We start from the raw sequence: 23,668 nt of genomic DNA, 5'->3' as shown, positions 1-23,668 counted from the left end.
GGGCTGTGGGAAGCTGGGAGGTAATTTTCAATTCTAAGATAATTTTCAGTTCAGAATTCAGGGCTACGACAGGACATCTCAGTTCACAAGATCTTCCGTCTACTTTTACCTGTGTTAAGTCTTGTAAGAGAACATTTTTGACCCTACAGCTGGCCCTAAATCCTAAAAGCCTGACTGGGGCCCAGGAAACACCTGAAGTTTGAAAATTATTAGTGTTAAACAGTGTTTTCTCTCACCACCTCAAATAAGAGTGTAGTGGAATAAAGAAGTCCAATGACATGACTTTTTTTCTTTTAAGATTTTATTTATTTATTCATAGACATACAGAGAGAGAGAGGCAGAGACACAGGCAGAGGGAGAAGCAGGCTCCATGCAGGGAGCCCAATGCAGGACTGGATCCCGGGTCTCGACATGATGACTTTTTTGCTGCTTTTGCTATTACCTTTTTTTTTTTTTTTTTTTTTTTTTTTTAGTGGTGGCTTCAGTGTAGAATTCAGTGTATACATTGCTTTTAATAAAATTATTTTAGTATTGTTGATGTGAGAAAAATCAAGAAGATGAGTGCTTCAGTTAAATAATGATAAATAGTCTTACAAGGAAAATTGTGTTAGGTTCTAACAATCTAACTTGTATTTCTTAAATATTTTAAATGTAATTTATACATTTTAACTTCACAAAAAACTGCAAAGTTTGAACGCTATATAGGCTTTGAAATATATTTTATCTTCATTACATTGATGTTCTTATATTTACAGCTAACCATGGCATTTTCTATAAAAATATAAAACATGAAGAGGACATTTTCACAATTTTCAGTATTAGCTGATACAAGCTGCATTTCGGTGGCTAAGACAAGCAAAGGAAATGAGTTCACCAGGGGTGCCTGGGTGGCTCAGTCAGTTGAATGTCTGCTTGGGCTCAGGACTATGGGATGGAGCCCCACATAGGCCTCGTCGCTCAGAGGGAGTCTGCTTCCCCTTCTCCCTCTGCTGGTGTTCTCTTTATCTTAAATAAATAAATAAAATCTTTTTTAAAAAAAGAAAAAGAAATGATTTTACCAAAGTTTATACAAGCCCAATGCCCAAAAAACAAGACCATTAAAATAATAAAATACAAACTCAGCCCCCCTGGAAGGCAAGAATGCGACGAAGTTTATACAGAAATTTAAAATGAATAGATGTACACACAGAACTGTGTTATTTCTCTTCTAAGATACCATCAGTTCAATCTCAAACTCAAACTGAAAGTATTTGCGGTTAAAGCCATTCATCGGATGTCTATCAGAGAGTGTGATCTATTGCATTGAGTAGAAGATAGTCAAGAACAGAACCGTATTTACTCCACTAGTAGCTAAATCAATAGGTAGGAGAGGCAATTCAATTTTCTGTTCCATGATAGTTATTTGTACGTTACTCACTTTTTATGCACAGTTGTAAGTGGTCTTGGTTGCAGACCCACACTCTAGAGAGAAAATGCTTGAGGACCCCATAGAGCTCCAAACCTCAGCTCTTAACGGAATTGCAGGACTAACTTGCCCACAGAGAGCTCAGTGCTGGGCTTGGTCCTGCACTCATTATTCAGTAACCAAAAACACTTGAACAAATACCAAAGACAGATAATACTTGCAAATAATTAAGCTAAGAATTGGACCAGGACTTTAATCCAGGACTTAACGTTTTATAAGATCATACAACAACTCACCACCTCCATGTTTGGCTTTTCCTCTTGCATAAAACAAAGATTAAGAAAAGAGGATACTGGGGTGCACATCCCCTCTCCGTGGTATTTTCCTAATCTTATTCCTTTGAAATGAAATAATAAACCTCAGGATAATATTCATAGCTATTTTTTAAATTATCCACATGCACATTTCAACCCTTCCAACAACCCTACAGGATTAGTTATTTTCATCGCCACTTTCACTGAGGATTTTGCTTCTCGTGAAACTTCCCAAACTTGTCATATCCTTGGTAGGCAACTAAAGAGAAGGTTCATCTGACAGGAAGGCCCTGGTTTCTAGCCACCACCTTGCCCCTTCAGGGTGCCTGGGGATCTCCTTCCCAACCCCCTGCAGCACAAAGCCGCACTGCTCACCCTTCCCCAGGACCTGTGGCACCCTGTGGCACCCTGTGGCACCCTGGCTAGTCGAAAGAGCTGTCACTTCCCTGCCTTGGAAGGGCCTGTTTGAAGAACTCTGCTCGTTCGTTGCTGATTGGAAGGGCCTTGGGAAAGCCGAATCTTAGGTGACCTTTAGGAAAATCCCAACCTTCGAGCCAAAAGGCCCTGAAGCAGCCGCCAACCTGCTAAGCCCGCCTCCCGGCTGTCCTGACCTGAAGTTTTACAAGCGGCCCCTTGGCCTTGATGCCCTCCCTGGGCACCTGCCGACCCGGCGCTCGGCGCGGACACCGACGGGCCAGGCCAAAGGCAAGCGCGCAGAGGGGCTGCGAAGTGCCCTGCTCCTGGCTGGAAAGTTTGTAAAGAAAGTACTGAACACAGACTTCCCATAGTATCAAAAGGAAAATTTATGCATCGCCTTTGAGTTCAACTTCTCCATTAAAGCTTTTTCCCTATAATCTAGGGAGTTCTTATCTTGGTGACTTATGATGTTATGGAGAGGCTCATGCATGGAAAATGTCAATAGAAATAGTAACTCTGGAAGGGAAGGGCCTCCTAATTAGTCCCCATTTAGATTTTATGATGGCTTTGAGATCTGCTCATCCTGACAGTGCGCACTGTGGTTACATATTGTTCTAGCCTGAGGGAACCATAGGAAAATCCAGATTTATTGTACCTATCATACCAGCATATTTCATTTGCCATTATGAGCAGCCATCTCGCAATGATGCAGGAGTATTTATTACAGATTAAATTGTAGGACCTGGATGGTTTAGTGAGGTTCTTGAGGTATCATTTATGTCATTAACTGGCTCATTATCAGATCTGCAAATCTCCATTCTTCTCGGAGCCTGCTGCTGGAGCCCGGAGGCCCCAGGGCTCGGCCGCTTCCCCTCGGCCTTCGTGGTGGCGGCGGGTGGCCGAGAGCTGGAAATACAGACAAAGCAAATCGCTGGCATCCCCCCGCCCCATGCACACCCCCACGCACACCCATGCACACACGCACACGCGCTCCCGGCGCCCTCCTGGGGGGGGGGGGGGTTACCCGATTTCCCGGAAGGCGGCGGCCGGTGGCCCGGGCGCCTTCTGCAGGCGGTGGAGGTCGGGCCCGGGGCGCGGGGGCGGGGCGGGGCGGGGGCGGGGTTCAGGGCCTTGGCTTGCGGGGCGGCGGCCGCTGATTAGGTTAGGAGAGCCCGGCTGCCTCCGGAAGCCGCAGCCTCCAATTTTTCTTCTCTGATAAATAACCCCACGTCTGAAAACCAGGAAGGGAGAAGAGAGTGTGTGAAATTTAATTGTGGTTATTTAAGAAGTTAGCTGCTCTTCTGGGCTGATTATGTTCGGCGACAGGGTTCAGTGTTCATGTCCCGGTGCCTCTGGGACTGCGTTGTAATTCTGCCTGGGAAGCTGAGCGAGGAGGATTCACTGACGACGATTAGGATTTTTTTTTTTTTTTTTAAGGGAGCAGAATATTCTTGCCTCAAACTAGCCGGTGAGCATTTTCAGGAAGGAATACTGAGAGCCCCGGGGTTCACCCCCTAAGTCTCCCCTCTGCTGCGGTTCTTCTATTTGCATTTATTGTTTGACTCAAAGTAGGGGTTCTTTGTTGTTGATATTTGCCCTATTTCCTTTCCTATATTGCTTTTTCATAAAACCCAGGGAATGGCATTTAAGTTGCCGGTGTTCTTTGGTATTGAAATACTCGCCAGAGAGGCACAAAAGTACCCATAGAAATGCTGAACTCAAATTCATAGATTATCTGGGAGACAAATGCCTTGTGATTTAATTGTTGAGTATAATTAATTCCCTGCATAGACAATACTTGCTGGTAACGGCACATTTCCACAAAGGAAAATCACAGGTAGAAGCTATTAGGTGTTCTTTAAAGAGGACTGATGTGTCATGGGACTGAATTTGAGACCGTGGACTCGGTTGACCATTAATATTTGCACAGATTAATGGTTGTAAAATATTGCTTCCCTTTCTTATTTCTACAGCCACACAATACAATTTTATTATTGACTGATAATTCGGGACAAGGCATACAAACTGTTTTACAGCCACTGCTATCCCTCTAGATCAAAAAAAGGGACACGATGCAAATGCCCTGGTTGAACGGAGATGAATATTAGTGAATGCATAGCAAGCGTTTCTCGCCACACACTGAATTTACCCTCATTTAGCACGTGAGCCGTAGCCAGAGTCTCCTGAGCAGATGCTGAGCAGCTACTTTTAATCAGTTATATCAGAGGCGGCTGCAGAAAGCTTCTCGTTTTTACTTGTTGCTTGCAAGTTAGACTTAATGAAGCAATGTAGAAAGGTCAGAAGGAATCATTTCTACTTTTTGCCACTAAGCAGGATAATTTAGAGGCATGATAACGATGCTATTGCCTCTATGTTGTTAGAGCCAGAATGAACGGCTCGGCTCTGAGAAGAACCTGTCACTTGTACTATGCGAGATTTGATAATAAGGATTATACAATTTCTGGTTTTTGCCCCTCTTTATATTCTGTGTTTCCCCCACGTACTGTTTTGAGATGTAATGGATCTTTTAGGACACATAATGTGCACTAATTATGAGCCACCCATCCACAATGTGCAAAATAAAGTTAGTTTGACTCTAAGAGTTTGGGGTCTCTGGTTGGTTGTGTTTTGTTTTCAGTTAATCTGATTTTTTTCCCTGAAGTTTAAATTATTTTTGATTATTTTAAATTTATCTCTTGTGGGTATTATACTACAATTGTATGATTTTTTTTTTTTCAAAGAAGCAGATTTAGGCTGTAGTTCCTTACAACTGCCTCCTCCACCTAAATCTTTAAGGACTGTCCACCCTGTAAGCAGAATTCAGGAGAATACGCAGAATTTTGATTGACTGTTCCTGGTACCATTAACAGTGCTCTTGTTATTTATTTCCAAGTCACCTCTTTAGTACGAGTTGTGTAACGGAACTGGAATAAGAAGCTGATCAGAGAATTAGCCTCAAAATAACAGAAATGTCTAGATTTCAGAATCGTTTTTCACTAAACATTTCGTGACCTCATCTTCTATCAAGGCTAATTTTCAAGACTCCCTAATTTTAAACAAGTGCCGCATTAAAGGGAAATAACCAGAAGCACAATTGCTTATAATATTGTTTATCGAGTCCGCTGATAAGTGTGCTAAGCAGATTATAATTATATACATGCATGTGTATGTGTCTGTACATGTGTTACATCTACCTGAGCGGTTAGCCAATTAAGCAGAACTTAGCACTAAATGAGTCATCTCTACTCCCTGTATACCGTAGGCACTCGAATAAATAAAATCTGCGCTGCTGCTATAAATAGGCTCCTTGAAGTAAGAGATTCTTATTTGAGGCTTCTTTGTAATGCTCCTCTCACCAATCTTACCGCTTGGTCTTTTGCATTATAGTCTTAATATTGAGCTTGCTCATTAATCTCCATCTTTTTTTAGGTTAGTCTAGGCTGTTCTCGGAGCCGCACTACTCGCGGGGTTGCCGTAGGAACAAGAGATCCGAGTAAATATGCTTATGGAGAAGAAATGACTACTAATTAAATGTGAATAGCGTTTATAAATTGCCGAGTTCTCACAAAATGCAGAACATAATGTGCTTTGATGTACTTCATTAGCAAGAGGCACCTATATTTTTTGAATATATACTAGTTGAGAAAACCAAATTTTAATGCAAAAATGATCTTTCCGCGGTTTCGTCTTTCTGCCGACTATAAATCCTGTAATTTAATGCGGATATCCTTTTACTGCATTTACATGGCCGAGGAAGACATTTGGTTGGCCTGTGAAAGTGCTGGAAACCTTTACTAGTCCCTCACCAGAGTGTAATTCCTTTTTTATTGTTGGAGGTATTGCTTTTCTATTACACTCTAGGCAAAAAGAGCCTGGCCGCCGAGGCGCGCTCCGCGGCGGGGAAGGCAGTGCTCCCGGGGGAGCGCCGGGCCGCGCAGGGGGAGGCCGCGGGGAGGCCGCGGGGAGGGCATGGGGAGGCCGTGGGGAGGCCGTGGGGAGGGCACGGGGAGGCCGTGGGGAGGGCATGGGGAGGCCGTGGGTAGGCCGTGGGGAGGGCATGGGGAGGCCGTGGGGAGGCCGTGGGGAGGGCATGGGGAGGCCGTGGGGAGGCCGCAGGGAGGGCGCGGGGAGGCCTCGGGGAGGGCCGCGGGGAGGGCGCGGGGAGGCCGCGGGGAGGCCGAGGGGAGGGCACGGGGAGGCCGTGGGGAGGCCGCAGGGAGGGCGCGGGGAGGCCTCGGGGCGGGCCGCGGGGAGGGCACAGGGAGGGCGCGGGGGGCTGCGGGGAGGCCGTGGGGAAGCTGTGGGTAGGCCGTGGGGAGGGCATGGGGAGGCTGTGGGGAGGGCGTGGGGAGGCCGCGGGGAGGCCTCGGGGCGGGCCGCGGGGAGGGCACAGGGAGGGCGCGGGGGGCTGCGGGGAGGCCGTGGGGAAGCTGTGGGTAGGCCGTGGGGAGGGCATGGGGAGGCTGTGGGGAGGGCGTGGGGAGGCCGCGGGGAGGCCTCGGGGCGGGCCGCGGGGAGGGCACAGGGAGGGCGCGGGGGGCTGCGGGGAGGCCGTGGGGAAGCTGTGGGGAGGCCGTGGGGAGGGCATGGGGAGGCTGTGGGTAGGGCGTGGGGAGGCCGCGGGGGGGCACGGGGAGGGCGCAGGGAGGGCGCGGGGGGCTGCGGGGAGGCCGTGGGGAAGCTGTGGGTAGGCCGTGGGGAGGGCATGGGGAGGCTGTGGGGAGGCCGCGGGGAGGGCGCGGGGAGGCCTCGGGGCGGGCCGCGGGGAGGGCCGCGGGGAGGGTGCAGGGAGGGCGCGGGGAGGGCTGCGGGGAGGCCGTGGGGAGGTCGTGGGGAGGCCTCGGGGAGGGCACGAGGGCAGGGCGAGCTGCAGCCCGCGGCTTGGCGCTGTGCTTTGTCTGCGGCCGCAGGCGCCTGTCCCCGCCGCCCGCACCGCGTCAGGCCGCGGGTTCGTTATCCCCCCCAAGGCCCCGTCTTCCCGTCTAACGTTGGTCTTTCCACCTGGGGAGCTGAGACTTTGGGGTCCACAAGTGGCCGGAGGGCAGGACTCCGCCCGAGATGGCCGCTGCCAGCCCTGCCCCCAGCGGCCCCAGCTCCAGGCCCACGCGAGGGCGGGGGATGGGGAGGCCGGCAGCCCTCCAAGGGCCCCCGCAGCCCCCCCTGCCCGCAGTCGCCCCCGCGGACCACCCCCAGCAGTCGCCCCCGCCTACCGGCTGCAGAGCATCACACACCCATGTGTTTCGGGGTCCGTCTTCGAGTGTCTGCCGTGACCTACTCCGCACCCCCTGTTTGCTGCCCCCCGCACAGACGGGTGTGAGCAGAGCACGCGGCGCTCACGGCCTGGTCAGCGACAGGTGCGGGGCAGGGCGACAGGTGCGGTGCGTGGACGGGGCCCCTGGTCCGGCAGCTCCCGGGTCGAGCAGCAGCAGGGGACGCGGCCGAGGGCTCGCTCGGTGCCTTTGGAGCCACTTGGCCTTTTCATCTTCTCAGCAGTTTTGCAACGTGCGTGCCCCCCCCCCCCCCCCGCCGGGTGACAGGCTGGGGGTAGCCCCCGACAGGTGTCCTTGACTTTCCAGGCTGGCCTTACCTCCTGAAGCAGCTCCCCCTTATCCGTTCCAGGGAGGAGAGTAAAGAAAATGAGGCCGAGCCATGTGACTAACACTCTGGCTCCGCCGGTCCTGAGGAATGCTGCTTGCGGGTGGGCCTTACCGGGACTTAATTTAAAGCATCATGAATTTAATACTGTCTGATGAATAAATTATCGGTATTTTTGTAGATCTTCAATAAGTAAATTTTTAAAGCCATCGGTTCCTTGGAGTAAAATTTGAATCTCCATTTTTTGGATCAAATTTTCACTTATAAGTGTTATAGGAAAAACCCTTCTTAATCTTAAAATCACGTGATTAGGTTTTAACGAATTGGTAGGATTGTCTGAAAGGTAATTCTGCTCACTCGGTGAACCATAGATTTATTTGGTGGCTATTGTTGGTCTTGTGTTGTTTGGTGTGTTTTTAACTCAAAAGGAAGGCCATTGCGTAAGTGAACCCGGCAGGTTCTTAATTTTAGTTGCAACCCACCTATTTGGGGAATAATTGTTCTGGTTCTGATGTTGAAAATCTTTGCAATTCTATGTGTGACCGTGTTTCAATAATAATAGATAATTTTCGTTGAGCATTTGTTATGTACCAGGAACTATGCAAAACACTTCAGATGTATTATCTTTTTCTAATCCTCATAAAATCCCATGAGAGAGCCCAATTACTGCCTCATTTTTAGATGAAGAAGATGAAGTCCAGAAAGATTAAGTAATTTCCTCAAGCTGTAAGTGGTAGAGTCAGAATTCCAACCCTAGACAGCCAAATGACAGAGACTCGATGATTAACCCTTTTACCAGACTTACTACTTCATCTTCTCTTTCTTCCCTGAGGTTTTTCCTGCAGTAACCCATTCTTTGCAATATCATATGTTCTTTTTGTCTATTTTATACTTCTGTATTTAGCTATTTTCTATAAACAATGTGCCTAATTCTTTTTCTGTTCTCTGCTATGAATATAGACGGTAGAAAATGGTAGCCCTTTGCAAACGCTTGCCAAGTATCACATAATTATCTAGCCTGCTTCTACCTTTTAACCAGTTTTCCATTTGCATGTCTGAGGCGAACTTCCGCCTTGTGTTTTTAGTCACTTTGCCATCCGCCTAGAATTCACATCGTCTTTTAAAGATTATAAAGATATCTTCTTGACAGCATTTCAGGAGATAAAAATATTCATGTAAAGGTTGTGGTCGTCCCAAAGATTGATTTTTATATTAAAAATAAAATAAAACATTGATTCTTAAACCTATATGGGGATTAAATTATTGATTTGGATTAAGAACAAACATCAACACTTCCATAATTTTATTGCATCTGAGGTTCCATTTCTCACTTAGAAAATCAAGTTAATCTCTTAGAAATGCCTTATGCAGGGTCCCTTCGCATTTACAGAAGTCAAAGCTTATGATACTTTGGGAGTTGTAGTGACTCTTATCTCTAAGCACCACAAAGTGCCATAAGTAGATTGTGCTGTTGCTCACCTTCATTGCCTGATTATCCCGGCCTCTCTTCAGAAGAATAACATTTCAAGATTGGATTGTAGCCAACTCAACTGTAGCCAACTCAAGACACTGAACTGGAGAATTAATTTGAGAGAACATTTATGTTCCAAAATAGTTCAGATATTTTGTGTACTGAATACGATAACCTGTGATTTTTAAACTTCTCATGTAAAAAAACATAAAAAATAAATAAAATATTTAAGTCAGGAAGCCAACTGCATTTATTGGATTCCTCTTTAAGGAAAGGAGATGCTGGTGGATAGAGGACCCACCGAAGGGACAAAGACTAGGTCATAACCCCAGCTCCCTCTCACTCCAACCATGTGACATTAGATTCAGTCACATCCTCTCCAAGTGCCAGTTTCCTCCACATTTAGAGATAAATTTTAATCCTATTCTGATGACTATGCAATGTCTTTATGAGGATCACGTGTTATAACTTGTGAAAGTTTTCGGAGACTTGTTGGAGCAATGTTAGTAAATATGAGATCCAATTTATTGGCTGGTTTTTGTATCTTCCCCACACAAGCCAGAGTCTGCTAGCCCTTTTCCAATTCTCAGAGCGAGTCCCTGTTGTTGAAGGATAAGTTTTACCAGAGCATAATATTATTGTGTGGAAGCATGACCATGCCGTTGCATTTTACACAGCTTCAATTTTTCACCTCTTAGTCTATATGTGTTTGATAAACCCCTAACAAATATTCAAGGACAAGCTAATAAATTACTGCCCATAACAAGCGGTAACAACTTAGCATTATATAAACTGTGTCTGTGGTAATTATAAAGTAATAATAATTAGTAGAAAGCATTTGTTGAAGGCTCACTGTGTATTACGCATTGTGTTATGTGATGAATATATATTGTTTAATCCTCACAACAACCTTATGACTATTATCATTTCCTACAGTTCTCAGATTTGAACTCACATCTGACTTCAAAGGCTATGTTCTTTTTTTCTTTTTTAAGATTTTATTTATTTATTTGAGAAAGACAGCAAAAGCATGAGCTGAGGGAGGGAGAAGGAAAGCAGACTCCCTGCTGAGCAGGGACCTCTGTGTGGGACTCAATCCCAGGACCCTGGGACCGTGACCTGAGCCAAAGACAGATGCTTAACTGCTTAGCAGACTGAGCTGAGCGCTGCCCAGGGGCCCCCAAAGTCTTTGTTCTTAATGGTAATTCATATTACCTCAGTTTCAGGGAATGAGGCCTTTAAAACAACAACAACAACAACAACAAAACAACAACAACATAAGAATAATACATGTATTACTTGCCCTCAGTTGCAAAAATTTTTGCAGGATATATGCTTATCTAAATTATATTCAAATCCTTGAAATTCCACGTTATGCTGGAAAGTTAAGCCTGCTGAGACATTTTCTAAAATATGTCATTGCTAGAAAGTCTAATTGCATTCTCAGTTTAACTCTATCTGCAAACCATAGTATGCATTTTATGCATTAAATTTGAATAAGAGTAATTTTTCACTGGTTCCAAAAACCAAAAATACATGAAAAATTAAAGATTGTTTATTCTAAAGCATATTCAAATTTCATATTCTATTCTCTAAAGAAAATTACGAAAATGTCTTGATATACTCTGAGAGCTCTGAGTATCATTATAATATACCTTTTATGATGCAAGACGACAATCTTGGAGGGGGAAAAAATTACCCTAACTTTTAAGTTTCAGGAAGTTGGTTCAAAATGTCAACAAACAAAATGTATTGGCTTTTATTTCAATGCTTTTGTTTCATAAATGGGGACATGGAGGCCCAGAGGATAGATTGACTATCCCCCTTATTACTCAAATTCTATTTCCCTGGTGTTTGACCTCATTATGCTTTTTGCTACTTGTGTCTTGTATTACCCACCAAAACGACAGATAACTGACAATTCAGAATGGAGATTATATATTATACTCAATCGAAATACATGGTATTTCCCAGACTATCTAGATATTCCTTACTGAAACGGTGCATATACTACTCAATTATTTGTTTTGGAGTATAACCCTTTTTGCTTGACCTATAAGCAGCTAGATGTTCAACAACTTCAAAAAATGTGGTAATCGTAGAAATAATTCCCCCTGTAGCATTTCCCTCAACAAAAGAGCTTCCTGATATATGAGATTTCTGTAATAAACATTTAATGTAACAGCAAAATTCGAAAACGATGTGTTTCCTTCTAAAAAAAACGAATCAAATGAATGTGTGTCTACATTGATTTATGCCAAACAAGTAATTTGAAATTACAACCCTTGATGTTTAAAAACATCTTTTCTTCAATGTAGTGTTTCCAGTTATATTTGAGAACCTTGAGATTCCATTTATTGTACATATTTATGTCTAAAGTCCTTATTACGCAAAGCTAAACGAAGCTTTTTCATCATCCTTAGTGAGCTCACACTACAAATAAGATGCAGCCAGTACTAATACTGTGCGTAGGGAAGGGGAAGGGCCACAGAGGCGAGGTATTCCAGTCCCATGCCACAGGGAGCTAAGGGAGGGAAAGTGCTTGGTGAGTCTTGGAAGAAGGCAAGTGCAGAACTGGCGGAGGCCAGAGTCTGGGGTGCAGGGGGGGCGGTGAAGGGAGGGCGATTTGAATACCAGTGGTGGAGTTTGCAGAACCCCTTCACTAAAAAGTTTAGACTTTATGCTATAAGCAGTGAGCCGTCACGAAAAGGTTCTAATCAAGGAAAACTCTGATCGTATTTTTGTTTCAGAAGAATCCTGGTCCCTGCAATATAGAGAATGGACATAAAACAATGGGTTGAAAAATACACACAGAGTTATTAGAGAATTAAATTTAATCTTCAGCTCCCAAAACCTTTCCCATAGGTCAGGGTACTGTGCCAACCACCGAACCTGGTTTTAGCTTTGTCTCTTCAGCCTGTTCTCCCAGTTTAAATTCCACCTCCAGGGCAGCCCAGGTGGCTCAGCAGTTTATTTATTTTTTTAAAAAAATTTTATTTATTTATTTATTCATTAGAGACACACACACACACACACACACACAGAGGCAGAGACACAGGCTCCCTGCATGGAGCCTGCTTCTCCCTCTGCCTGTGTCTCTGCCTCTCTCTCTCTCCCTCTCTGTGTCTCTTATGAATAAATAAAAAATAAAATCTTTAAAATATATATATATAATAAAAAATAAATAAATTCCACCTCCAGAGTGGTCTCCCTCCTTTCCCTTAGGAGATTTTTATGCAAACATGGGAAGGCACCCACCGGGGGACAGAACTTCACCTGCTTATCCTCCCACCTCTCCCTTCAGGTCCCTGTGACGGAAGTACGGTGTTGCTTTCGCAGGGTGCATTTCTCCTTTTCCCATGGCCAAGAAACTTGACTTCCACCAAGGTATCCTGTGCTTCACTCCGTCTCCAGATCTAATATGGAGACCTGGCCAGGACACAGCAAGTCAGGCTGTTCTCTTCCTCTGCCAAGGCCCTGGTTTAGCGGTGAGCGTGGCTTCTAGGTTGGTTGAATGAGACTGAATTTCAGAATGTGCTGGAAATACTGGGGCAAAAGCATTTTATTTTTCTTTGCTAAAGTAAATCAAGAAAGCACCTAGATCTTAAAGCTGGTGGCCACCAACTTCAATGACCAGGAGGGGGCTTGCTGAGGATGCAGCCTACGGTGGAAAAGAATGGAAAGAAAGCAACCAAGTCCTGAGTAAATGGCTTGAGCCATTGTACAGAGACTTACCTAAAGCCAGACTATCTCTAGATTTTCAAGTCACTTAAGACAATAAAATTTTCTTTACTGTTAAATTTCTTTCTGCATATTGTTAAATTAAATCTTCTATTGCTAAAAACATCATAGTATTAAATGTCCGTGCTCCTTGGATTGCATTTACATGTTCCATTTCTTTCTAGGTGTATTCTTGAACTTCAGATTCTGTATATCACCAGAAGAAAATATTTTATGTACTTAATAACGCGCATATCAGGGTATTTTAACCATTTTCATATCCCCTTATGATTAATAGTGGATAAACAAAAACAAATACATAATTTAAATTTAATATCAACCTTATTTAATTCCACTCAAATAAGATGAAATTGTATTTTTGAATGAAGAAAAAGACAATTTGACTATAAATACATTGAGAGGCACGTACAACTATGTTTCTTCAAATTTTTGTAAAGATGTTATTTATTGATAAGAGACACACACAGAGAGGCAGAGACGTAGGCAGAGGGAGAATCAGATGTCCTGCGGGGAGCTCGATTCCGGACTCGATCCCAGGACCCCGGGATCAAGCCCTGAGCTGAACACAGAGGCTCAACCACTGAACTACCCAGGTGTCCCTTTTTAATTTTTTTTATAAGGTTTAGTCTAAGTCCAGATGCATAGTTACTTGATTTCCAAGCAATTGGTTTTTAATGATATGTAGACAACCATGTCTGTTTCTGGTAATTTAGAAAATCTTTTTCAAAATGATGCTTAAGGAAACCTGAAGGAAACAGACAATCTTTTGGTGCTTCCAAAAGCATCCTCCTGCCCCCCCTTTATTAACCACATGGAAAATAGCAATCCTCAGTTTCATTGAACAGATTTTTCATTGACTAGTTCCTACATTAACTAGTTCCTACATTAACCAGATACTACATCATAACTATGTGTCGTAAACAGAATCTTCGAAAGTTTTTCAGGAGAGCTGCTACCCACTTATGTTACCCTAGGTTTAACCCATTATTGGTGAAATTCAAAGCATCTTGGGGTTTTCATCTCCAGAAGCTTGCTACTCAAAGACCGGTGTCTGCATGGCCTTTGATATGCATATGAATGTGGCTCTTATTAAAATGCAAACTGATTCACCTGGGGCTGAGGCCTGACAAAGTCTGCATTTCTAACAAGTTTCCATATGATGGGGAGTCTATGGATCCTGCTCAACCCATCTTGAGAAGCAAATATACACCAATCCTCACAAATTCAGGAAAACCTCTTTAATTGTTATGTTATTTTTAAAATCCTGTTTTTACTAACATGGGATTTTAGGCTGGGACGAATCTGAAAATTTCACAATAACTCCTTTCTTCTATGTGAGAAAGCCAAGGTCTTTGAGGAGGAACCTCTGACTGGTTTCTTCATCTCCTTACTAGCCAGCTTTTCAGGGAAGAAGAATTGTTAATCTGGTTGTTCAGAGCACAGGACATTAACCAGGAGACTCATAACTTGGACACCAATGTCAGCGAAAGGCCAGCACCCTTGCCATGACCTCTCTTCTTCCTGTCAGGCCTGCTCACATTCCCACTTCCTCCATTTGTGCCGCCAAGTGGGCCAGGTAGCGGGGAGCTCTGGCCTGCAGCCCAGCACTCTCCCTCTGCTAGCGGGGCAGTGCTAGGCTTGGCTTCACACCTCACACAAGAGAGGAGGCCAATAGCCAGCTCCAGGCTCCAGGAAGCAGCCCTCTATTCCAGTCTGTCCCAGGGACCAGACAGCATTGTGAGTGTGGTGCTGCAGTGTGGTTTAGACAGCTAATATTCCTTGACACGTGAAATGAGACTAAATTTAATAGGAACTCTGGTTACTAACGCTCTGACAGTTTGTATTCTTTGTCCTAGCGAAGTGCCTGGAACATAGTAGATCCCCCAATAAAAGTGTTAATCAAGTAAATGGTTGCTCCACTTGTATGCAAGTTGAGTAGTGTTATATGCAGCGCATTTGATACATAAAAACACTAATTTTGCCCAAGTTTTAAAATTACTGCAAAATGATATTGCTTTCTCTCAGAAGAACCTAAAATGCTTACCAAATAATTATTGTTTCCTTTCAGTCACTAAACGTTACTTATATTCATCCTGAAAACTATCTTGTGCTTAAGTAAAGAAAGCAGTATGAAAAGACGGTATAAAGCCTCACAAACAGCATCAGCCTGGAATCTGTTTTCCTGTGAGGGTACTTTGCAACCGAGCCAAGTGGCCTCTGTCCCCAGAGACCCTGGGGATGTGTTTCCATCACACACCTTCCTTACAACATGGCTCAAGAGGTAGATCCAATGGTACATGTCAGGCTGCCTTTTCATTGAGGAACTCCAAAACCCAGCGTGCATCTGGGGTACCTTTCAATTATGGCAGTTCCTCTTTGGGTTTTCTCATTTCCTTACATGGTGACATAGGTAAAAGCAGCAGCAATGCAGAAAATCAAATTATGCAGAACACCAACCACTGAAAACGTGATATTTCATTTCAAATTGCTTACAGAAAACTGTAAACCTTCAGCTTGTCTTTATACCGTGGTCTTATGTGGGGGACTCTCTTTTTGTCTTTATTCTGAAGGTGAAAACATTCCCCAGGTTCTTAGCAGCCAATCATTCTGATCCTTATGTCCTGGATAGAAAGGAAAGTTTGCTGAGTAAGTTTGGAATTGCCTTTGTCCTTTTTTTTTTTTTAAATTTTTTTAAAAAAGATTTTATTAACTTATCTGAGAGAAAGAGAGAGAGAGAGAGAGATAGGGAGGGAGAACAGGAGCAGGGGTGGGAGTGGTGGGAGAGGGAGGCGCAGGCTCCCCACTGAGCCAGAGTCCCATGTGGGGCTCCATCCCAGGACCCTGCAGTCATGACCTGAGCCAAAGCAGATGCTTAACGGACTGAGCCAGCCAGGCGCCCGGAGTTGCCTTTGTTCGGATACGACATCAGGTGAAATGCTCCTCTAGGGCAGGACTGCAAGGGCTTGCGGAAGCGCTAAGTCCCAGGGTTGATCTTCAGTCTGCACTTGACATAGATCCACAGTATTTGACAAGAATGTTTACACCTTCATCCTGAAAACAGTTGCTTTGCTTAATTTCACGACACCTCGTTCCCTTGATTGTACTCACATTTCACTAGTCATTACTTTTCAATTTCTTTGACTGGTTTTTCCTCATTTTCCACCCAGTCCTTATGTGTTGGAAGCCCCACAGGTCAGCCCTTAGACCTATCGCCTTTTGATTTATACTCACTCCAAGGGAGAAACTCACTCCATCTCTTGGTTTTATCTTTTTTTTATATATATATTTTATTTATTTAGTCATGAGAGAGAGAGAGAGAGAGAGGCAGAGACACAGGCAGAGGGAGAAGCAGGCTCCTCGCTGGGAGCCCGATGTGGGACTCGATCCCGGGACTCCAGGATCAGGCCCTGGGCTGAAGGGCGCGCTAAACCGCCGAGCCACCCAGACTGCCCATCTCTTGGTTTTAATTGTGGTTGCGGGCTCACTGCTTCCCAGTGTACCATCTAGTCCACAGTGCTCCCTCCTGACTCCCAGATTCATAGAGCTACCCAGCTACTTAACATCTCAAGACACCTGAAACTGAAATATAGTCAAATCCGATTTACTTTTCTCTCCAATTATGCTTCTCTTACCATCTCCCCATCTCCGCCCCCCTCCCCGCGCCCCGTAAGAAAACAGTGACCCTGACAGTTGCTCAGAATCCCAACATTAAAGTCAACTTTGGCTCTTTTCTTTCTCTTGTACCCCACATACAACTGGTCAGGACATGCTTCCGGCTCTCCCTCCCTCCCTCCCTCCCTCCCTTCCTTCCTTCCTTTCTTCTTCCTTCCTTCCTTCCTTCCTTCCTTCCTTCCTTCCTTCCTTCCTTTTTTCTTTCTTTCTTTCTTTCTTTCTTTTCTTCTTTCTTTCTTTCTTTCTTTCTTTCTTTCTTTCTTTCTCTTTCTTCTTTCTTTTCTTTCTTTCTTTTTCTTTCTTCTTTCTTTTTTTCCTTTTTTTGTCATCTCTCTCTCCCTCTCTCTCAAATAAAAAAAAAATTAAAATAAAAAAACAAAACAACCCCAAATAAACAAATAAAATATTTTTTTATAAAGAGGGGGTGGTGCCCTGGGCGGCTCAGTGGCTGAGCATCTGCCTTTGACTCAGGGCATGATCCCAGGGTCCTGGGATCGAGTCCCACATCGGGCTCCCAGCAAGGAGCCTGCTTCTCTCTCTGCCTGTGTCTCTGCCTCTCTCTCTGGGTCTCTCATGAATAAATAAATAAAATCTTTTTAAAAGAAAAGAAAGAGAGAACAAAGGCAATTCCAAACTTGCTCAACTTAGAGCTGGATCACTTGGCCCTTTCTCTTCTTATTCCCTCCTAGTTCAAATGCTTGCATCTCCTAATGGCCAGCATTCTCTTAGAGCTGCAGTTGGGCTCAACACATTGAAGCTTCAGTACAATCTTCTTTGTAGTTTTAGGGTTTTTCCGGGAAATCGGTTTAGTCTGCCCACCGTAGCCACTCTGCTTCCTGTCAGAGCGCCGCTTCCCCTGGGCCTACAGAGACTAGAGTCCCTGCCTTTCTTGTACTGTGTCACTTTGTGGGGTTGGTGCTTGCCACACTTCTTGCAAAAACTCCATCAGTTTTGAGGAATGTTCACCATGTTTGCGAGAGTACTATTGGCACGGAAAAAGCTCTATTTTTGAAGTAGATCATTATCCAACCACTTCTTTCTCCTTTTACTACTACCATCAAACCACCACAGCCTTCTGGTTAGGATTGTAAATAGTGTCCTGAAAGATGACCCTGCTTCTGCCCTTGTCTCTTTGTCACTTCTCTGCTCACAGCCTCTAATTCATCTCCCTGTAAACTCGAAAACCCAAAACAATCCAACCAAACAAAAGGGACCAACAGTGCACCTCGCAACGGTCTACAATGTGCTATACAAGCTCCTCTGATCACCCAAACCACATTTCTCTTACTTTTCCCCTACTCACTCTCCGCCAGGCAGGCAGGTGTGCTGGCTTCCTGTTCTTCCTTGAACATGCCCCTCAGCTGGAATTCTCTTGCTTCCCCATAAGGACTGCTCTCCACCTCCCTCAAGTATTTACACTGTGTCACCTTCCTAACGAGGCTTTCCCTGACATTCCCGTTTATAAATGCATTGCCCTTCTAGAGCATTCCCTAACCTACTTTCCTCCCTTAAGTTTCTCCACGGTGAATTACCATCCTACTTACTACATATTTATCATACTTGTTTATTTGTCTGTCTCCTCCCACTAAGATGTAAACTCATGTGTGTCTGTTTTATTCACTATGTGAATTCTATTTTTCATGAATGAATAAATGAATAAAACCATACGTAAATAATTAACAAAATGAATCATTTTGTTGTGTAAATGCATATACACTTATTTAATTAAGATGATTCTATCTCAGTCTGCCCCTTCCACTTACAAAGCTTACACGGAGTACCGCAGGATCAGCAAACAGGTGCTTCCCTGTCGTGTGTCATCTTCTCAATTGCAGAGTTTAGGTACATGGCATGAGTATGCTGATGAGTCGTCTTTTCTTCACCTTAAATTTCATGGCACTTAGATTTCTGAATAATGTATTGATACTGTTAATCATAAATACATTATCTGTGGCTCTACATCTTATTTTGAAATATCTTAGACTAAGGGAATGAAGCACAATAGAATGTTGTATTTTCACTTGTTTCTGGTCTTATAATTAACTGTTTCACTTTGATTTTCTCATTATGGTAAAATAAAAATATAAAAAATAAATATACACATAGAAACATAAAAAATATACACACATATATAATATTTATGTAAAACATATGAAACAAAAATATGTTCATCTAAAAATCTCATCAAATGCATCTGATGTCTTATTAAGTCTATGTGTTATTAAGTCTATGTTCCAGGTAGAAACCTAAATTATTGATTACCAGAAGTAGTAAGGGGTAGGGATATGTTGCTTGCTACTGACCTGGCAGTTTTAAAAAGGATTGCATTGTCCTTACTAGATATGTTGTGGATCACCATAAAACAGATAAGGGTTGATTTGACCTTTGATTAAATAATCATATATAAATTTATGCAGACAGTGGCTATAGTCTCACCCCACTCTGTATTACTTAAGTGCACAATTAATAGGTATGTACAATTAAAAGAATGAAAACAGTGATAATGAGCTGAATACACCCTGTAATACCTACCAGCACCCTGACCTACTGCTTATCGGGGCAAAGATCCTATATTTACATTCTCATTATTTACTTAAGAGTTTGTGTAATTCACTGGTTAATAACTTAGAAATATGTCTTCAAAATCGTTCTCTCTGCAAATAGATCATGAAAGGAAAGTATTGCATTTGTAGGGCTAATTAATTGTCAGATCAAAATAAAATATTTATTAAAATTACATATTATCGATTTAATAGCAAATAATTAGTGTATAATTTTTTTTTCTTGGGATGAAGAAAAAAACTCAGTTTCCTAACTCTCTTCTAAGGTCATTACTGAAACATGGGATCAGTATTTGTAATTACAATATCATGAATACTTAAATTTCTCTCATGCTGGGAAAAGCCATGATAAGATTACAACTAGCACACTGATTTTGTTAACGACCTTTCAACTGGAAAACTCAAACTATCTTGCCTTAGAATGATGTGTTACTTTCTACTCTTCCTGAGAAACAGAAAAATCAGAGAAATCCCTGAGATCCAAGAATTTGCCATTTGCACAAAAGTCACAAGGGTAGTTGAAGCTTGTAAGTAATACATTCATGATCCAGTAAGCAAAACTACTGTTTCTGGTATGGACTCCATATACTCGCTCTCTTTTTTCATTTTTCTAGTTCATGGTTCTCTAAGTTTTCTCAACTGTAGGTACAATCTATAAAAAGAGAATGTAGACAAACTTTGTGTATGACAATGGGTATTGTAATTCCAGTGAAATTCAATTTCCTTCCATTCAGAGGGTTGCATAAACTCAGTTCTTCATGATCATGTAGAATGAAACCTGTGTCTTTGTGGATAATGCCATTCTGATTCACATCCCGTTTGCCTAACATAAATGCATATTGCCAATTATGTGTCCTTTAAAATATAAGAAAATGGAATCAGAAATGGATATGGAGCATCTTTGTGTATACCATCCTATTATTTAATTGTCTGTACACCATACATTTGAGACCTGATGATATACTGTATTTAATTTGTCTCACTGCACGCCCCACCATAGCAACTAGACTAAAGCATATGGGAAGAGGAACCTTAATGTCACTTGCAAGCACTTTCTCCAACCTGTCAGATCATCCAGTGCACTCTTTGGTTTGTTTCTTTTCTTACTCTGTGGTCCTTCTGTGGAGTAGAGTGACTATTAAATTACTTAACGATGGACACTAATGGCAAGGGCACTGACCAATCGGAACAGATAGAGCCACAGCGCGGTAGCAGGGGCCTGGAGCCTTATGCTGGATAGATGTTAACTTTCTCATTGCTATTATGCAGCAGTGGTCCTAGGGACCGCTACAAAGGGGACAAGACAGCTAGGGTGCATTGAGGAGCTTGAGGCACTTACAATTACCATCCAATGCAGAAATAACTCAGTATTTTAATAATCACCATGATCATGTCGATGTGGTCTGTTGGCTAGCTCGTGACAATCTTACCCATTTCTAGGACTTTAACTAACATACTCCTCAGGTGACCAGCCAATCCCCAGATCTAGCTAGTTTGCGACTTCTTTTCAACGTAGACTTATATTTCCAACAATCTACCGGATAGAGTAAAAATGATATCTTGTTAAATCTTCCCACTCGATAAATCCAAAATTCAGTGGACTCTCTGCCTCTGTAATTCTCCAGTTGTCTTCTCTTTCCCTGCAAGAGCATCGCTATCCAGTCTAGCTTCTAGCCTAGGAACTTGAAGTCATCTCTAACTTGACCCTCTCCCTCATCTTCAGTGTCCTAATTGCCATCCTATTCCACCAGTTCTGCATCAGAAATAGCTCTGTCGGGATCCCTGGGTGGCGCAGCGGTTTAGCGCCTGCCTTTGGCCCAGGGCGCGATCCTGGGGACCCGGACGTCGGGCTCCCGGTGCATGGAGCCTGCTTCTCCTTCTGCCTATGTCTCTGCCTCTCTCTCTCTCTCTGTGACTATTATAAAGAAATTAAAAAAAAAGAAATAGCTCTGTCATTTATGGTCCTCCTCATTCCTACCCCCACAGTAGTGCAGGCACCCATACCTCTTGTTTATGTCATTGCAATAGTCCCAACTTCCCTCCCTACTGGCAGACTCCCACTTCCTATCCAGGGTTGAATGCACATGCAACTAGGATTTCTTCCCTGCCCAACAAATTTGAAGGTTCTGAATTGATCATTAACTCACTTCAAATTTCTACCCCTCAAATTTATCAACTGACCTTTGAAGCCTCCTTTTGTGCCCATATCCACAATACCCGAACATCTTGATCATCCATTCCATCAATTTCTACTTCCTGAGCTAAATTAATATTTTGTTGCCTTTATACCTTTGCTCCTGTAATCTCTTCTTCCTGGAAAGTCCCTCTTTTCTCTCCCTCCCCTGTCAAAATCTGTATTCCTTAAGCCTCACCTCGCCCAAGAATTCTTTCCCAATCTGATCAAAAATCAGTCACTTCCTAGTAAGTGTCCCACAAGGATCCTTTTAGTCTGCATTTGGCAGTGGTCTTATTATGCCTATTTTACTATTATTTTGGTTCACAAACTAAAAGCTTCTTGATATTTGGAACTATATCTAAAGGCTGGTAGTACCTAACATAGTATCTTATATCTTGTATGTACTTAATAAATACTTGTGGAGTGATTTGCAGCCCTCCCATCAAGACACAGTGATTCACTGTTTAGTATTTCCAAGCTGGGGCACCACGAAGCCTCTCATCCGAGTTTTATCTGTACAGTGAATCGGGGTCAGATACTAGCAAACTCCTTAATCAGCTGAGAAGGCATATAATTCAATTATTGCCAAATACCTCAGAGCAACACATATATTACATAAAAGTGGTTTGTTTTATGGATAAAAATATCTACCCCAAAGAAAATTTGTAGTCTATGCGATTAGATTAAAAAAAATACAAAACCAAGAAATATTACTTCCGCAATTCTGTTTTGTCTGTAGATATCCCATTTACAATCCTTTTGGCCCACACTCATCTTATAATTTGAACTGAAATCCTGCCTGGTCGAGGTCTGACTTCCTAACATGCAAGGTTTATCAGTGGAATTAAGTCGTTTCTATAAAGTATAGCAGCAGTTCAAGAAGCCCCTTGAATTCCATTTTGCATCCGTTTACTGAGCAGATGCAATGGTGCTGGCATCAAGGGAAGGAAAAAGGTGAAGGATGTGTGACAACTGTCCTATGATCTCTTAGACAAGAACAGTTTGAGGCCAGAACACAGGAGAAACCCCTTTCTGAAAGATAATCTGAGATCTTACATTTGAATGGAGCCTCACATGGAAAGCCTTGCAGGGAGGAAATTGAGTCTTTTCCTATTTGCTGGGGAAACTCGTGTAGTATCTAAACCTTTCTCTAAGTGCTCACCATGTGCCAGATCCCGTTCTTGGTGCTGAGGGCAAACGTAACAAATACAATCACTGCTCAGAAGGAATTTGCTGTATCTCTGCTTATTTTCAAATTTTACTTCATAAAAGTAAATTTAACAATGATTTATTTGCAGCTGCAGTCCCTAGAGAAGTGAAAATAACTCACAAAGTACCACCCGTGGACTTTAGGTCTGATCTGAGTGTCTAATCGAGATTTATTGATGTCCGGCGTATAAATTCTGTGATGTATCCTATTCAAAAAAGAAAAGAACAACAACAGCAAAAACACACAAACAAACAAAAAACCAAAAATCAAAATTCTATGTGTTTTACACAAAGGCAATTTTACACAATGCCTCCTCCCTCCCCATTTAGCTAACATAATGGAGACTTACACCTGAGTTCTCCAAATCATTTTTCCCATCAATAATGCAATATTCACCTTAAAAAATTATTTTCCACCTCAAGGAACATATTTTCTTTTATTGTTGTGCACATGGTAATCAACAGTTAGCGAAAGTAGCAAACTGTCACCATATCATACATCATGACCATGTTTGGCTTATTTAAGGATCAATGGTCTTTGATTAACAATTTCCTCCCGAATTTCCAATCCGGATGACTTCATGCATATTTGAAACGTATGGTAAATATTTCACTATAAAATAAAGAATGATATCAAATTGCATTTGTTTAATTAAATTCCTTGCTGTCTGTTTTATTCAGATGTGTACACAATGCCATTTGTATGGAACGCTAAGTAAAAAGTAACAGTTAATATTGGGGGCTATTGCTATAAAAGTATGTTATCTTTTATATATATCACAGCATTACTTATTATCAGCTTCACACATAGCACTTTGCCTTTGATTTACGCAAACAACTGTAAATGTTTTATATATTTGTGAGGAAGTGAATGATATTAGACCATCAATCCATGGGGACTGCAAATCAGGAAAAAAAAAAAGAAAGGCTATTACATTTCAGAAGCTGTTAAATCAGTTGTGCCCCCTGGCTGATTTTGTCAGCTATATTTGCTGTGGGTAAAACCGTTGATGCCGGGAATGCTGGAGCGGCCCTGAGAGTGTTGGAGAGTAAATAGCAGCAGAGTTGTAAACTACACCACACATCTCACACTTACCGCATAAGCCC

At 42.9% G+C, this 23,668-nt stretch overlaps 1 long non-coding RNA gene and 1 pseudogene across 1 annotated transcript; both read right to left on the bottom strand.

Moving 5' to 3' along the window:
- Nucleotides 1-332: 332 nt before the first annotated feature.
- Nucleotides 333-3,290, bottom strand: LOC112674627 (uncharacterized). The gene is made up of 3 exons (XR_004803126.2): nucleotides 3,161-3,290; nucleotides 1,418-3,042; nucleotides 333-1,005 (listed from the first exon to the last, which is right to left on the bottom strand). It is a non-coding gene; the product is annotated as an uncharacterized LOC112674627 (long non-coding RNA).
- A 13,969-nt stretch (nucleotides 3,291-17,259) lies between these two features.
- LOC112674628 (60S ribosomal protein L36a-like) lies at nucleotides 17,260-17,584 on the bottom strand (annotated as a pseudogene).
- Nucleotides 17,585-23,668: the final 6,084 nt, after the last annotated feature.

This window comes from Canis lupus, chromosome 36, assembly GCF_003254725.2.
Source record: "Canis lupus dingo isolate Sandy chromosome 36, ASM325472v2, whole genome shotgun sequence".
Classification (NCBI taxonomy): domain Eukaryota; kingdom Metazoa; phylum Chordata; class Mammalia; order Carnivora; family Canidae; genus Canis; species Canis lupus.
This window is presented reverse-complemented; position numbering and strand designations above follow the sequence as displayed.